This window comes from Schistocerca serialis, chromosome 5, assembly GCF_023864345.2.
Source record: "Schistocerca serialis cubense isolate TAMUIC-IGC-003099 chromosome 5, iqSchSeri2.2, whole genome shotgun sequence".
NCBI lineage: Eukaryota > Metazoa > Arthropoda > Insecta > Orthoptera > Acrididae > Schistocerca > Schistocerca serialis.
In genome coordinates this window covers 829,187,336-829,205,897 of record NC_064642.1, presented here as the reverse complement: position 1 = coordinate 829,205,897, position 18,562 = coordinate 829,187,336, and the positions used below count along the sequence as shown (strand labels likewise).

The 18,562-nt window shown below is 38.3% G+C and overlaps 1 protein-coding gene across 1 annotated transcript in view; it reads right to left on the bottom strand.

Moving 5' to 3' along the window:
• Positions 1–8,522, bottom strand: part of LOC126481463 (glucose dehydrogenase [FAD, quinone]-like) — a 44,615-nt gene extending 36,093 nt beyond the window's left edge. Inside the window, exon 1 of the mRNA XM_050105239.1 lies at positions 8,493–8,522. The gene's annotated coding sequence lies outside the window, so the exon portion shown is untranslated. The remainder of the gene's footprint in view (positions 1–8,492) is intronic.
• Positions 8,523–18,562: the final 10,040 nt, after the last annotated feature.

The window sequence follows — 18,562 nt, the reverse complement described above, 5'->3', positions numbered from 1 at the left end:
TTATCATGTATGTGGTTGTGTTTCGACATGTACAAAAGAGAATGACTGTGTCCAGTCATAAATAAGGTATGGATTTGATGTCGAGTGCTGTGATAGCAAAGGGAAGAGTATGTCAAGTCATAAGAATGGTACCCATATTTCTATTTCCAGAGCCACAGCCGTCAACAGGGTGTTTTTCGGATACTTCGCTCATTGTCGAATGTCATTCAGCTGAGATCTCAATGGTAACGTGAATCATCCCCACAAATGTCACCAGCACTGCGCGCCAAACGTGCATAGGTTGAATCATCACCGTAGGAAACCGGTAATTCATATATATATATGACCGATTTCCTAGGGTGATGATTCAACCTGTGCACGTTTGGCGTGCAGTGCTGGTGACATTTGTGGGGATGATTCACGTTTCCCACTAACGGTAGAAGCCCTCCGAATGGAGAGACCTGTTGGAGTGCAGGAATATAGACGTCTTAACCAGATTGTCCTCTAGATGACCGAATAGCGAACTAATACTTAGAATGTGTTGGATAGCTTTCGTGATTGCGTGGAAATTTGACTAGATTCAATATGGACATGTGTTTGCGCTGGGCCATTATTCCCTCCCATGTGAATTGTTCAGTTGACTGCTTCTACACATTTCGCATCTTTATTTAGTTGAGAGAACGTCGATTGTGTTGCGTGCATCTAGCATGTAAAAGACACATTTGTGAGTTCTCTAGATGTGAGAAACACCTTAGTTCACCTTGTATTATAGGAATGATTTGGAATCTGTTACATCACTAACATCGGTATTCGAGAGTGGAAATATCAGTTTCCTCTATTTGTATCGAGTTCTCACACTCGTCTGAAATAGACGTACAAAGAAACAAATGTATAAGCTCAGTACCTAATTTTTTTGTAAATGTCTTTATGGCAACACCTCTTCATATTCGTAGTTCTATAGCCGCTTATTGTTTTCGCGTACAGCCGTCTGTCCTTCGCAGTTGAAAGGTGTGAAAAGCGCTGCCAGGTGTGAGAGATTTCTTTAAGTTAAGTCTTAGTAGTAAAGAACAAATGCATTAAAACCTCATGCATGAGGAGGCATCTTTTCATGCCTCTCAGTGTTTGTGACGTCATATTCTCGAAATTTGAGCCGTGTAATAATGTATTTGTTGAGGTACATTTAGCAGCATATGTGGATACTATTTTCGAAACATATTGCGAGGCCGGCCGCTGTGGCCAAGCGGTTCTAGGCGCTTCAGTCCGTAACCGTGCTGCTGCTACGGTCGCAGGTTCGAATCTTGCCTTGGACATGGATGTGTGGGATGTCCATAGGTTAGTTAGGTTTAAGTAGTTCTAAGTCTAGGGCACTGATGACCTCAGATGTTAAGTCCTATAGTGCTTGGAGCCATTTGAACCATATATTGCGAATGGAGTTAGTAGCAAAGAAGGAATAAATTTAAACGTCATGTATGATGTGGCAGTTTTCTAATCATCTCATTGTTTATGACGTCATATCTTCTGTACTATAATAACTAAGTGGCTCTTACCCCACAGCGATTTTTGCCTAACTGCCTGTGGTGTGCGCTCTGTCGGAAACGTCCGAAAGGACAGACACCGAGTATGTATATGTAATTAAGGCGAGGCGGCCAATGATCTCTTCAGTGCAGATGCACACCAGGCTCTAATTCATACGGGAATCGGCCAAATGCCGCGAGTAATGAAGATAATGGCCAAGGGGAGCTATGTTAGTACGTGGATAGGTTGAGGATTTGGGTCTGGCAGGGGGCGTGCCAGAGTAGTCTGTGCAGCTGCAGTGCCCGCTGTGTCCAGGTGGGTCACTGGTCAGAGCACCTGCCCGCTAAGCAGGAGTCGCGGGGTCGAATCTCACTCCGGCACGGATTTTCAGCCTTCCCCAATGACTGCAAGCAAAGCCCGCTCACGGCCGCTTCTTAAGGCGCAGACAGGGTTTTTTTCTTTCAGCCCTCCTTATCGTCGAATATTTAACACAAAGAATCATTTGTAATCAGACGTTTGAAGGACATGGGAGTTCGATGCTTTTAAACAATCGAGGGTTCTGGTGTTGTCTAACAGGATACTAGATAAACAGTTTTCGTATATATAAGGCAATGTCCTGACTGAATGACTTCTTATACCGTTAAGGATAGAAACTTGGAATTTGGTGTGGGTATTGATCTTATACTGCAACTGTCGTTTAAGAAGGGATTTTTAGAAATTTCACTCCTAAGAGGGTAAAACAGGAGATCAAACTATTTAAGAAAATATTTCGATATATTAAAAAAATTAAAGGTAAATCTCCGAAAACTGGTTAGATAAAAAGAAATATGCGTTAAGGGATGAAAGTTTCTATGGGAGCATCACCACAAAAACGCAAAAGGCGCGATTAACAAAAACCTACCAGAACCGCTTTTTGGTCAGAAGTACCTCCGGGGAAGATGAAGCCTCTACGACCTCAATTAGAAAAAAGTTTAGGTGTTTTATTTTAAGTACAAGTTTTTTGCCGCGCTATTCATTTGTTTACGCGTAGTGATTCAAGTTAAACGACAAGTTCGTTTCGGCGTTTTGATGTTATCAAGTGTACCTGCGAAGATGGTATGACAGGTATAACACTGAAATTTCCTTGCAGATTAAAACTGTGTGCCGGACCGAGACTCGAAATAGGGATCTGGACCCGATAGAGCACTTGCAGAAGGCAAAGGTCCCGAGTTCGAGTCTGGGACTGGCACACAGTTTAAATCTGCCAGGCAGTTTCATATCAGCGCACACTCCGCTGCTGAGTGAAAACCTCATTCTACATATAATACTGTTCCTTTCGTCTATGTTAGTTGATGTCCACATACGGTGCCTTATGCTTTCGTCTCAGCTGGTGTGAAATAATCCACATGCAACATGTAGCGTAAACGTAGGTTTTCTCTTTGTTATGATACGATCGCGTTATTTATATGTTTACCTTTTATTTGAGTGATCTTGTAAAGTTATAATTGGAGAGCTTTCGTTGCAGCGTTGGCTCTAGCGGCTCTGTGTGTTTACAGCGGAATTTTTTTTCGTTGGAAAGTCAGTGATTAATTTTTCAGACATAGTATTTTTGAGGTTTTTACGTAAATAAGTGTTCTATTGTTTTGTGTTTATCGCGATAATTTACCCTTTTTCTTTAATTATCTCAATAAAATTTCGGGGTGTTTTGTATGTTTAAAATCTGGTTGTGCTGTGAGAATTTTTTATGGGTATTTTTCTGAGGGACTGTATATTCCCATTTCCTCCAAAATACTCGTAGTGTGTCCTTTAGTTTCTTTATCTAAAATTTTTGAGCATTTTCAATATTTTCCGCTTTATGTTGTTGGCGTTTTAAATGTATGTAAAATGTGGATTGGCTGCTTTCACAATTTCGTGTGAGTTATCTACATCTGATTCCGGAACTCCTGCCTATTTGTTCGATATAAAATTTATTTCGGTCGTCACAAGAAAGTTTGTGGACGCCTGAATTTGAAAAAGTGGAGATATTATTTTTCGTTGATCGTATTTTGGTTTTCAACCTGTTATTCGTAAGAAATTCTAATTTCATTTTTGTTTTCTTATACAATTACCGATACTTGGTCTATGATTGGTGATGTAACAAGGATAGGTTTACTTGCGATTTTTCGTCTCTTTTTAGTTTTACTTCTTTACGTATGCTGTTTGTCTTGGTTTTATGTGTTAACACTGTTTTGGGGTGGAAGCTATTTTGTTGCGCTGTGTATTGCAGCCTTTTTAAAATGCTGTTATTCATTTATTTGAAATTTGCGTATTTAGGCGAAATTGTGTGACAAGACTTCTTAGCTATGATAGTGTCAGTCGTAGTAGCTTTTCTATATGTTTCGAACTGGTGGTCACTGTTATTGCTTATCTTTAGGTGTAAGAAGTTTACCAGTTTGTTCTGTTTTATTTCCGTCGTAAATTTTACCTTAGTGTGCAAGTTGTTTATTTACTGACGCATCATTTGTATGTCTTGGTCATATCCTCATACTAGTAGTTGCGTGTTATCTGCATATTTGTCGTAACAAATAACTTCGTTTGGAATTGGCTTGTTTGAATTGAAACATTTTTCTTCTTACACATTAATAAATATGTCTGTTATGGTCTCTGAGATACAATTTCCCATAGCTATGTACCCCATCTCATTGTTTATTAATTTTATTTTCAAATTCCAAATAGATGTGAGATAAATTTAGTAGTAATAGATTTATCATTTCCTAAGTTCCAATGACATATACTTTTCTGTTGTTTAGGAGGGTTTTCTTTATGACGTCTTTTGTTTCTGATACTGGCATAGTTGTATATACACCGGTTATGTCAAATGAAATGAATTTTCCCACTTGGCGAATCTGTATGCCTTTTATATTCTGTAATAATGCTCTCGAATTTTTAGTGCATATTTTTGTTGTGTATGAGGGGTGCACCTATCAGTTTATTTAGTTTTTTGATTAAGAGATATGGTGGGCAACCAGTACGGTTAGGTATTAGACGACTCAGAATTTATTACTCATGCATTTTTCGTTGTGCATGTAAACATAATGTTTTTGGGTTCGTGACAATGTATGATTTCTTATCTCTTTCTGTAAAGACTGCATTGCAGTTTTCAATTGTATTCTTACCTTGGGCGTTGCATTTGTTGCTGTGGTTTTGCTGTATGTGTGTGATATTATTATCCAGAAAGAAATTTAGCACTTTTTCTACATATTCAACGAATAAACAGATTTTAAACATGGAAGAATATAATTTAATTGACATTGACATTTACCATTGAAAAATGGTAAATTATCGCAATAAGCACAGAACAATAGAATACTTATTAATTACGTAAGACCTACAAAAATATTACCTCTGAAAAATTAATTGTAATCACTAACTTCCGCGATGTAGAAATTTTATTGTAAACGTAAATATAACATCGCTGTCAGGAAAGGTATCAAGAAATAATTTTACAACACCACGCAAATAAAAACTAGCCATATAGAAAGCGTGGGTGTATCACACCAAAAAGACCACCGACATTTACTGCTCGATGTTGCAATATGGTCCACGTCATTAGACGTAAGCATAATGTGCCACACGTAGCCACAAACTATCACAGACGTAAAGAACAATATTGTAGCTATTATACAATCTTCACAGGTACACTTTATGACGGCAGATCTCTGAAACGAGCTCGTTGTGTAACTTGTATCACTACGAGTAAATAAGTAAACAGTGCATCGAAAAACTTGTGCTTAACAATAAAATATCGTCCTTCGACCTCATGCAAATTGCGGACCCACTGGAAAGGAAATTTCAAAGATGTTTTCACGAACAGATGGAAATGAAATTTTTTCGGTATCTCACAACAAACACAGTTCAATTTTTTTGTTTCGTTTCTAATGGAAAATTGACAAAATGGGACAGTGAGGTTTCGTCAGCTAGTATATAAAATAAAATGCCAAGAATTTGCCCGTGGGGGTATAGTAAATTGTCGTGACGTCACGAAACGTAACAAAAGATATTCTTTGCGTTTTCGGGGACAGGATATAGACAGAACACTTGTTTCATCAGTCTGTGTTAAGGAAAATGCCGGAGTGCAAAAGAAGCCTTCTCATATCACACACGTCTGTCATTGCTTGTTTGAAAGTATAATAAAAAGATTGTTACTTGAAGTAGGCGAAATATTTACGATTACTGAATCAAATATACCACAAAAACTTCTGAAAATAGTTTCCTGAAGGTGCAACATTTTGTAACATTTCATATTTAAAGAAGGAGCCACATGGGTCGTGTTAAAATACCACGAAAATTTTCTATATATTTTTTGTTTTTCCAGTTCAAGTGTCATTCAAAACGAAATTTTGATCTTTAGAATAATGTCGTACCTCTTTCATTATATATATACGTTTCTCTGCTTTTAGAAGAACAGTAACATTGCTTCAAATTTTGTCTACTACATGTTTTCATCCTTTAAATGTGTAACAAATGTCAATAGGTTGCTTTTTTCGGTGTTACAATGTTCTTTATATTATGCACATATTTTTCTACAGATTTCTCAAATGGGATTACTCTGTGGTTTATACATTGAAATTAAATATGATTGCCAAAATGTGTGGCGCATTCAGGAGAACGAGAATTTATCTCCACCTGGCGTCCCAACGTCGAAGGTGATAAGTATACTGTCTACTGGGCTGTACAGGTTGTTCCGATTGACATGAAGATAAAATGAGGTCTTTCCTCTTCTCAGAGTCGCTACATTTCAGTTTCATCGAACAACGTAAATTTTAACAGAATTAAGATCTCTCTACCCGACACCACCATCTGTCTCGGAATCGGAACAGTATCTCTGCAAGAACAGTGTGGAACTTCTCTATGTAATGTTCAGGGTTTATACACATAGATCCAGGAGAGAAGTCGTGGGCTTAGATATCTCTTCACATTAATTCACGCAAGTCTTTCATTGAAATCTTGTTAACTAAGACTGTCAAACAATGGACATTCTCGAAAAGAAAGACGTAGGTAGGAACACATCAAGCCGTTTACAGTCAGTATGGTGAGGAGACTATAAAATTAATTGTAACGCCTCGGCGGCAGCAATGTGACGAATTAACCCAGCCGTACGTTTCTAGTTGCTGCTGTCATAAGGAACAGCCCTCTCAGTCACCACTAGGATGTCGCAGCTCCCAGAAACGTGATAGATACATGATGTCAAATTGCGTTTTACCAGTACACGTCCCGAAACTTATTTGCGTTATTCTGTATTCATTATCTCATATGCCATTTTCATCAGTCAACGCATTTTATTCACAAACATCGGGTGTAAATTTCTACTATCGAGCTAGTTTATGTGGAAAGCCTTTTATTGTTTCTCAAAATATTCGACTTTTAAGATTTATTCAGTTTTTCATGCGTTCCAATCAATTTTGAAATATTTTTCGCACTTTTATGCTGGTGCCCCGAAATCATGGTTTCAGTGTTCAACAGCTCCTTAAGGTTGTGGAAACAAGGGAACAAAAAGAATTCGGTAGTCGATAAAATAGTTTATTTACAGGCACTGAAACATTAATTCCGTATTTTTCTCTGTGGTGGCACTGTCATGACTGAAAATTACGTGAAGTTTTCGGTATGTTTTCCTGATATCATCAATGTAGCAATCAAATTGTTGTATGGCGTTCAGTATTAATTCTTCTTAGTAATGCTAAGGGAATGCTTGTAACATGTCGATCGTATCAGAAATAACGAGGGACTACTTTCTTGGAAGAGCGTTGGTAACGAACCACTTTCAACTTTGAGCACCCACGTAGTCGATTGCTCCTTAGATTCCGTCTTGTATAATTATATACAGGTTTTGTCTGCCGTAACGATGCTGAGTACGGATTTTACATTTCCATGGTCGAATTGTTTTCGTGCACCACTTGGCACACGATTGCTTTTAAAATTTGGTGAAATTGTGGGAACTCATAGGGTATATTTTTGTGATAGCTTCACGCCAAATCGAATACACTCTTCCGTAAGTCAAGGACGCCTCTCTCTCCCGGTGCGTCACACCCTCTTGAATCATTTGAATCGTGTTGTGCAAAGCACTTGCACTCGTAACAAAACAGTCAGGCCAGGAAACAGTATCTTCCATCAAACAGCCGATATTACGTCATGTCAAACTCTGTTTACCAACGGTAAATGGTATTTCTTGAAAGTTGTTTACGAGAGTTGAACGTATCTATTCTGCCAGTTGTTATTATGTGAGACGCATTATGAAAATTGTAATAAAATCGTGAAACGCAACTCTTCACATCAAATTTTCCTGTTTAACGGCGCCGTTTCGTTAAACCCTCACTGAAAAACAGACTGGTCGGCGAATTTCTGAGGCATCATTGTTTTCATATTAAAAAAAGACAATTTCTGAAAGAAATTACTACCGTCATATGTCAACAGCGCTATCTGCTGATCAACTGTACACCCCTCGTGGAACGGTCTAACGACGATTCGGCAGTTTGAAACACTTTTAGCGTCAAACACTTGAACGCACAATTCCGGTTACGCTTGTGGGCTGTTTGACGCGAAAGTAACGGAGCACAGAACGAAGGGCAAACAGCGGTCGACGCCCGAATATCTCCGCACAGCGTAAGGTGATTGCAAATTAGAGGATCAACGAAATGAAACGCTTCGAGTACGACAAATGTGGACGTAGAGTGATATTAACAGAACAATGGAAGGGGTGAGAAACGAAAACGTTTGCGGATACGATGCGCGGACTGAAATTCGGGAGAATGTAGTTACTGCAGCAAACAAATCAAGTGACAGTTGTTACACGTGAGCGAAGTGAATCGGTGAGACGAGGTGGAACGCTTGATCGTGTTAATCTTCCAGCCACAGAGCGTCCATGTTAAATTACTGCAGGAATACTGTTGAGTACTTAAGCAAGTACCGTATTTCCATGAATTATTTTACATTTGTTATCCTTATTGAGAAAAGTATAACAACGACACTTGGAAAATACGTACCGAGGGCGTGAGGCGACAACTCGGTGGATCTGAGACACGGTGTGTGCGACGGCTCGTGTACGTCGTCTGCTTTTATAGTGACCTCAGCTGGAGATAGCGGGAGCCGCAATGTTATCACCAGTCACACACTGCTCGTGTCCACCACAAAGTGTCGTCTGTCACTGACGACAAGAAAATTCGGCTCAAAAATTGCATACTACGTCTAACAGCAGATATCAGATGTAATTTGAAGGACTATAAGATACACAGCGAAGAACTCTTATGAGGTTTCGTCAGACGCGATTGTTTCGTTTCTTCCAATGAATCCCCTCAACTGTATCTGTACCTCGTTTCAGTATTAATTTTTTGTTTTACTTATAGTTTACGGCTCATTAGTTTGTTTCTCGCAATCCCGTACCCAAGCCTTTGGATCCTTGTATAAATCTTCTTTCAAATTTCTTCTTTACGTATCCTCTTCCATTTCCTTTTTTTTTCTTTCTGCACAGGATTTTCCTCCTTTACTCACGTACTGATATTGCCATCGTTCACCCTTAGTCTCATCACATGCCCATAAAACTTTAAACGCCGGTGGTATGTGCGGGGAGTTTTGCTCATTTCATTATTTGGGATCTTGTCTCACCTTCGTAGTGTACAACGTCTCCTCAGAAAGAATTCCCTTGCACGGTTGTAAGTCTTCTTCTGTCTTGTTTTGCCATTTCCCAGGATTTCGCTTCCGTATACACAAATTCTTTCTGGTATTGACTCATGTAACCTTTTGTTCTTAATTTCATCCGACGAAAAGATGGAATTTAGTTTATTGATTATTTGTTTAGCTTGTGTTGTCCTCTGACTTATTTCTTGTTTTCTGGACTTCTGATCTGAGATAGCAACTCCCAAGTATTTGTACTTTTGAACGTGACACGATAGAATTTCCCTTTATTGTTTAAAACTGAACATGAACAGTCACAGATGCAAGAAACTTCTTTTTTTTATATGAGATGATTGGTTTCGGTCTGTTTTAGACCATCTTCATACCTGACAACATGATGGCAGATGGTGGCTGTGATTGGAGGTGGCGCTGGACTTCACAAATGCTAACTGCTAACTACTGTTAGCGTTTGCGGAGTCCAGCGCCACCTCCATTCATAGCCCCCTTCTGTCATCATGGTGTCAGGTCTGAAGATGGTCTAACACAGACCGATCCGATAATCTCATACTTAAAAAAAAAAAAAAAAAAAAAGTGAAAGGTGGCTACACTGAGCCACTGCGCCAGAGATTGCGCCAAAGAGTATTATTAAGCCGCCTCCACAGTGCTTGTCGAGAGCTCGTAGAAGTCAGTGCCTGTTAAGAACTCGTGGAAGTCAGTGCGTGTTAAGAACTCATGGAAGTCAGTGCCTGTTAAGAACTCGTAGAAGTCAGTGCTTGGAGAGAGCTCGTAGTAGTCAGTGCCTGTCGAGGTCTCGTGGTAGTCTGTGCTGAGATGTTGTAGCAGAGAGTGTTTGTTGAGATGTGCTATTAGGCAGTGCTTGCTGAGATGTGATATTGGAGAGTTCTGGTTGAGATATAATGTAAGGATTAGAATGATTTTCATCAATATAAATGAGGTAATTAACTCAGTTTGTTTTTATTTTAGTGTCCTAAATAATGCGTCATTACAGGTTCAGTCATCAAAGCATCTGGCGTGTGTTCTTGTATTAGAGTGTAATTCTACTTTCCTTGAGCAATTATAGTATTTGTAATTTTCTTTTATCACGTCAGTAAAATTGGTATAAAAAAATTCTTGTCTTGTTGAAGAAGAACCGTGCCAGATGTGCGTTGAGTCATACTTCCACATACAGAACAGTTATACTTATGCTTAGGTTTCGTAGGTTTCATAGTTGCTGGGGACTTAATTAATTAATTGTGTTAACGAAAAATTTTATTTCATTCTTGTTGTTGTTCTTTGCAGTCAGATAGCGTAATAATACTAGTCAGGGCCAACCGTTTACGAGACACAGCGTAATCGGACTTACAGCTACTAAAAATTTAAAAAGTATTTTCATCATATTTAATTAAGCCCCCATGCACGTGGCGACCGCTGCTTCGGATCGTCACTTGGAATTCTTCTGATTGTAAAAATAGTAGACCGTAGTATTGTTGTAGTAATTTGAGTTTAGTAATTGTAGTCTGTATTGCATGTGTAGATTTGGTAATTGTCATTCTTCTAATGGTATTTTTTAAAATTTAAATTGTTGTTTTGTATACGCGTTTGACAATCTAGTGCAATTATTTCAATTGTTCGATTGATCGTGTTTGAGGGAGACATTGCATGTAAATGGTACTGTTGGAGATAAAGAGTCATTGTGTGTAATTTTCGTACAGTGACGAATTTTTTTTATGTTTTGTAAATGATTACGCGGTCGATGAAAAAGGCGAAAATGATGAATAGTGAGAATGACGAAATTGTTGACATGGCGAACTCGCCAACACAGGAGAACAGTGTGATGAATAATGAAGTGGAAAACAATGTAATAAGTCGGGAAAATAGTCCGGAACCATTTCAAAATTTTTCTCAATCAGAAAATTCACAGAATACGAGATTAACGATAGAAGATTCTGAAATAGTATCGAACACAGACAGCTTTACAGCTATGACGAAGGAAGCTGGTTTTGCGGGAAATGTTAGGGGCGAAAAGAATTTTGAAACAGTTAACATGGAGCAGTTGATGAGTGCAATATTAAATTTGGGATCTCGGTTAGACTCACAAAAGGGAACAATGGAAAAACGGTTAGACTCACTGGGATCACAAATGGGAACAATGGAAACACGGTTAGGATCTGAATTAAAAACAGTGGCAACACGTTTAGAAACAGAGATGGAAACAATGGAAACACGGTTAGACTCACGAATAGGGACATGTTTCAAAAATATGAAAGATGAGTTAAAGAAAGAAATCAGAGAAGAAGTACAACCGATTTTGAATTCTCATAATAATAGATTAGTTGCAGTAGAGATTAGACAAAGGGAACAGGATAGAGAACAGGAAGAAAGAGATCGCGTGATAGTACAGAAATTTTCAGAGTTAAATTTACAACGTGCAAAGGATAAGGAAGAAATATTTGAGAGAATCGAGGAATCCGTACCAAATGACAGATTAAATAACCTAACACAACAATATGAACAGCTAGCTACCAAATGTGTCAATACTGAAACCCGAGTCGCGACACTTACGAAAGACGTAAATAAACAGAAAGAACAAGTAGGTGACTTATCGGAAAGAGTTGAGGAAATTTCAGATAAACTGACAAATCTTAGTTTACATGGGGACAGAGATTCGGATGATACAGATCCATTACCATTTCCAGAAACCGAAGAGTACCAGAACATAAATAAGCATGTTGAAGATCAGGGAAAATTTAATGAACCCGTGAAAAGTGAATTTGAGGCATTACGTAAGCAAGTCAAACAAATTGAAGGCGAAATAGTAGGAAAGGACAGTAGAAGAAACTTAGAATCACAGATAGCAGAGGGGTATGAAGAAAATAATTTGTTTCATTTACGGGATGCGACAAGAGAGCGCCAGGCGCGCGAACTTGACAATACTCGTCATTGGGACTGGGGCAGCCGCGGTAGGTCTTTGTCGCCACGAGGCGAAAACTTTGACTATAAACACTTTTTGACTGTCCGGAAATTTAAGATCTTCCGCAATTCTAAGAATGACATACATCCATGTTCATGGTTAGATCAATTTATGTACGCACTTCCGCCAAAGTTGCCACTAAGTCACAAACTAGAAATTATGTGCAGCTATTAAAGTCCTCAGGGGATTCACTACTCTAAGTGAATATGTGCCGTAGCGAGCATAGGGCCCCGAGCTGTAGTGGTGCTATTTCTCTTTTAGTTTTCTGTACCGCTGCCTACTCTTTTACTATTCCTTGCATCTGTCAAACCAACTCTTCGACTATCAATCTATCTAGTGAGTAAGTAAACAATAACCGGATATGACTAATTTACCCAAAAGTGACTTTGGAATTTACCGTTTGGACTTACTATATTTTCTGCAGCATTCATTCGTAGCTTAAATGAAATTTTACCTGTTTATCTTCGTGACAATATTAGTTCTTTTGTTGACGATATTCTTATTGCTAAACATTCTTGGAGTGAACACAACAAAATTTTGGATTCATTATTACGTATTTTTGCACGAGTTGGCATTACAGTGAACTTGGAAAAATCTGAATTTGGTCGTTCACAGGTGAAATTTCTCGGTCACATTATTTCTACAGAAGGTATTCTTCCTGATCCAGAGAAATTAGACGCTATTCGTAACTATGCTGTTCCTACCACAAAACGTGATGTTCGTAGTTTCCTTGGTGTCTGTAATTTTCTTAGACGCTTTGTTAAATTGGACAATTTGGCCACACCTCGTTTATGTGAACTATCTGGAAAGAAATCTAATTGGTGTTGGGATGAGGAAGCTCAGTCAGAATTTGAACAGCTTCGTGATGCTTTAGTTGCTGCTCCACTTCTTTCACATCCGGATTTATCTAAAGCATTTTGTTTGGCAACGGACTCATCATACAAGGGCCTAGGGGCACACTTATTTCAAGAGATAGAAGAAAACGGCGTTGTAGTACAAAAGACTATTGCATTTGGAAGTCGCGTTCTTTCTAAATCAGAAAAGAATTATTCGATTACGGAACTTGAAGCTTTGGCTGTTGTTTGGGCTTTCACAAAATTTCGGACATTTTTGTTTGGCAGACATACTAAGGTTTATACCGATCATCGAGCTCTGGAATTTCTTATGTCGACAAAACTAACTCATGGCAGATTGTCACGATGGGCGTTGTACCTACAGGAGTTTGATTTTAGTATTGTTTACATACAGGGTTCTTCAAATATTGTTGCTGATGCTTTATCACGTGCACTTATGGGTTTGAAACAAAGTGCTGAAGAGGACTGCATAGAAAACAATTATTGTTTGATGTATATTCAAGGTGTTGCGTTTGAGAACTTTATTTCGTCTTCGCTCCAGGACATCGCTAAGGAGCAAAATAAGGATCCAATCTGGAAGGACATTAAGGAGAAGTGGAGGAGAAAAGAAAGCGTAGCGATTAGACAGCATTATTTAGTCCGCAATGACATTCTTTTTAAACGAAAATCGGTCGACAACTCTGTTTGGTTAGTTTGTATTCCTGATGAGTGGGTTAATAAATTGATTTGGTATACGCATTTCAGTTATGCACACTTTGGTCCCAGAAAATGCTTTCACAAATTACGAGAAAATTGCTACTTCAGTAATATGGAAAAACGTATTCGATCTGTTCTTGCCAAATGCAAATTATGTCAAAAGGCTAAGCCGCCAACAGTTTCTCACAGAGCACCGTTGTTTCCTATCATTCCAGCGAAATTAAAGGAGATGGCTGCTGTTGATTTGTTCGGTTCAGTGGTTCGATCTACTAATGGTTTTGCGTACATTTTCGTAGCAGTGGAGTTGACGTCAAAATATGTGTGTTTTACACCTTTACGCAAAGCAACAGCTCGTTCAGTATCTAACGCTTTCATCAAACATTTTCTTAAAGAAGTTGGTCATGTTGATAAGGTTATATCAGATAATGGATCACAGTTTCGTTCTAAAATTTGGCTTCGTACTCTACAGCGTCGTAAAATTAAACCAATTTTCATTTCACTTTTTCACCCTCAATCTAACGCTTCAGAGAGATGGATGAAGGAAATCAATAAATTGTGTCGTCTTTATTGTCATCAGAATCACAGAACTTGGGATCAGTATCTTCATATTTTTCAAAACATTCTGAATGAACTTCCTAATGATTCAACTTCTTTACCGCCTTTATTGATATTAAAAAACAAAGCACCGAAAAATCGCATTTCTGAAATAGTTCCTTTTCCGCCTTCACGGAAACTGCGGCATTCTGAAGTTGTCAACCTGGCTCTACGAAATATTGCATCTGCGGCTGCTAGAAGAGAGAGATCAGCTAAACGTCCTGGTCGTTTAAAAATCTTGTCAGTTGGTCAAAAAGTGTTAATTAAGTCTCATCGTTTGTCTCACAAAGGAAAAGGCTTGTGTCGCAAATTTTTTCTGCTTTATAACGGTCCATATAGAATTCGCAAAATTATTCATGATAACACTGTAGAAGTAGAAACTCTTAAATCTCGACGCTCTAAAGGAATACATCATATATCTAACGTAAAAATTTTTGTGGAATGACATACTTTTGAGAAACCAACAGCTAGATGTAAACATGCGGAGAGTACAAGGATACCGCGCTGTGTTTTGGCGGCAGCACATACTCAAGGCAACAGTCAAGTCTGCGCGCCGCACAAGGCAGTCGTTGACCGCGAACAATTGCTTCCTACGTCACGCGCCTACAGCTGATCGAGCGCTCGGTGCGAATACACTGACAGCCGTAAACAAATACACAGTTTAATTTCTCCGACTAAATTCAGTATAAAGCTATAGTGACTTGATGAATTATGTTATTAACATTCAGAATTTTCCAGGATACGGTTGTATAAAATATTTAAGAACTTCAGGTAAAATCTGTGTGTCTCCGACGTTAAGAGGACTTGCTATCGAGAAATTTTCAGGAAGAATGTAATTTCCAAGAAGAAACTAATAAACTAAAAAGGGTAACTATCAATTGAGTTCATTTTTCAGGTAACATATTTCCACTTAGGTACGTACTATAGACGTAATTTGCTGCTCGCGATTACGTGATTCATACTTTGTGCTAATTTCATGTTCTATGAATTTACTTGTGAAGCGACGTGCTTGCGTACGTTAACTGATTTTGACAATGATTATTAATGAACTGGGTTGTAACTTGTGTATATTATGCATCGCTTGGCTGCTATGCTTTTTCACTGATGTCATATTTTTTTATTATGTGCCTGCTGTGCTTATTTATTTAAATTATAATTGTCACCTGATTAGTTGTGCTGATATGTATGTAAGTTATACTGTGTGATTTATCTGCTTGCGCCTTCATGTTTGCTTATTAAGATGACATATGAACATTTATTTGCTTATGCTGATATGATGCTAATGACATGTTTACTGCTTTGCGTATGGATTGCATATTTATACATATCTGTTGTTGTCATAACTACTCTTTAATTTGGTGTATAGAAATACTGATATACTGTGTACAAACAGAGAGTTTAGGTCACACTATTGGATTAATTATAGATTGTTCGCTTGGCAGAGCCTCGTTGTAGGAATTGTGCTGCATCCACTTGTTGACATTCTGTTCTCTACTGGTATATTTACTCGCTAGTGCTTGTTTTGCTTACGCTCAGTGCCTTATATTTTTAAGATAAGAAAATGAACTGCTATAATTCGACGAACGACATTGGTACAAAGAACTTCATAGAAGTCACATGAGCTGAGGTTTTATGGAAGCTGTATAACTTTATGCTAATACGAAGGAAGCTAACGACGTGACATACCATTACTAGGTTTAGACCATTAACAATTATTACACTGCATTTTTCGTGAGCAATTGAAATAGGAAGTGACACTTGACACAAGAAATACTCCACATGTTTGCTTCTGTTTGCCATAATTCTTGAAGTGGTGTGCACACTGTGAAATATTATGATTATTCACACTCCGTAATCGTACTTAATTACTGAGAGTTATTCGAACTAAGTCTGTTAGAGGTCATGTATGCATTTCTTTGTTTATAATTCATAATGAGCAGAAGATTTGGGTCAGATGGATTACACAGAGGTTGTGTGTTGGCAATGTGTCTTCAGATTGTATGGGATGATGAACTGAAGTTTGCATCAGGATTTTAACTGTACTTGTTCGAGGAGACTGACTAGAGGAAAGAGTTGTTATGGAAGTGAAATGATATTGGCAATAAGGTTTATATGTATTGACGTATTGAAGAGGTATTATTTAGGTATTATTGAGATTGTGTGAAGTTGTTGATTATTGGAGTTTTGGAGGATAAGAGGTAAAGTAAGTGAGGAGCATATATTGGCAATAAGGTTTATATGTATCAACGTATTGAAGAGGTATTATTTAGGTATTATTGAGATTGTGTGAAGTTGATGATTATTGGAGTTTTGGTGGATAAGAGGTAAAGTAAGTGAGATGCATATTTTTCTTGTTGGTCTTATGGAACAAGGAGGATGAAGATAGCAGACTAGAACACTAAAATAGAAGGAAGATAGTCTATACACACACTTTGTTAAATCACTAAGCAGTATATACTTCTTTTTGAAGAGAGGAAGTATTTGCATATCTTGGCCCACTGACAGTTGTCCAACAACAGTACATTTGATCTGGCTTGGCAAACATTGGTCTTGACATGATGACTATGACGTTGACCTAACTATTATTGACTGTTATACATTGCTGCCACTACTACTTGATACACATGATGAACATCAGATTTTGACAGCATTACATTTACACAGTTAACACCATTCAATTACACAGTAGTACTTAATGTGGATGAAAGATGAATGAGTGTGTTTTGTGTGTTTTCCTTTCCTAATCCTACCCACCTATCTCGTAAAAATTATTTTATTTGTTTGTAGTGGCTTGCACTGACACCCATAAATATTATAGGTTTACTGATATTTGAGTATTTGTAATACTTAATATGAAAATTATCTGACATCATTTGCGTGTTTGTTATGATTTGTATGTTTAGTGTAAAAGCATTTGTATGTGCATTCAAACTATTGTTCACGCCTGAACTGTCTGATTAGTGAGGGTAAATATTATGAACTGTTACCTGCACTTTTCCAACATAATGTGTGACACTTAGGAATGATTAATTTCTGCTGATGAACAGTGTGATCAGTGATAGTGAATATTATGGACTGTTACTTGTACTTTTTCTACATGATTGGTGTCACTAGGACATGTTTAATTTCTGCTGATGAACTGTGTGACCAGTGATAATGAATATTATGGACTGTTACTTGTACTTTTTCTACATGATTGGTGTCACTAGGACATGTTTAATTTCTGCTGATGAACAGTGTGATCAGGGATAGTGAGTATCATGGACCGCTCTCTGGACCTGCTCATCATTGCTAGGTGTAACTGATGGACTACTTGTATGGAAATGAAGTCACTTGTTGCTGTCTGCACCTACTCAACATTGCTGGGTGCAACTGATGGACTGCTTCTACTGAAATGATGTCACTTGTCGGTGTCTGCACCTGCTCAACATTGCTGGGTGCAACTGATGGACTGCTTCTACTGAAATGATGTCACTTGTCGGTGTCTGCACCTGCTCAACATTGCTGGGTGCAACTGATGGACTGCTTCTGCTGAAACGATGTCACTTGTTGGTGTTTGCACCTGTTGACCATTGCTGGGCTGGAATTATCAACTATTTGTTTTTTTTTTAATAATTAAAAGTATTTTATGTGAACATTTGTATAAACTGATTTTTTATGATTGTGTAAACTATTATGTAAAGCCACATGTATGAAAAGAATTTGTATTGCCTACTGTATTTTATATATTAAGTTATTGAAAGGTCAGTGCAAAGCCAAAATTTTAACTCATTATGTGATATTTAGGTATTAATATTATCTTTTATTTTTGTGTGTAACTTTCTGGACGAATTTGGTGGTATTTTCACCACCAGTGCTGGCAAAAATACCATCAAATTCTGGCCTGTGGAGGAGGGGCATATGAAAGGTGGCTACACTGAGCCACTGCGCCAGAGATTGCGCCAAAGAGTATTATTAAGCCGCCTCCACAGTGCTTGTCGAGAGCTCGTAGAAGTCAGTGCCTGTTAAGAACTCGTGGAAGTCAGTGCGTGTTAAGATGGTGGTGGTGGTTGTTGGATGTTTAAGGGGGACTAAACAGCGAAGGTCATCAGTCCCCCATTCCAAAATCAGGCGAGCCGAAAATCTACGAAGCAGATAAAAACCAAAGGGGGAGGAGACGTCCCCCCAGGCGCTAAAAGCACACAAATGCAGCAACAAACACTACAGACAAGAACAGGACACAGGAACACCAGACAGAAAGAAACAGAAGAAAGGAAGATGGCCGGAGACTGGTTGACTGACCACGAGATCAAAAATGGGAAAGAGTCAACCATCTCACGGCACACCA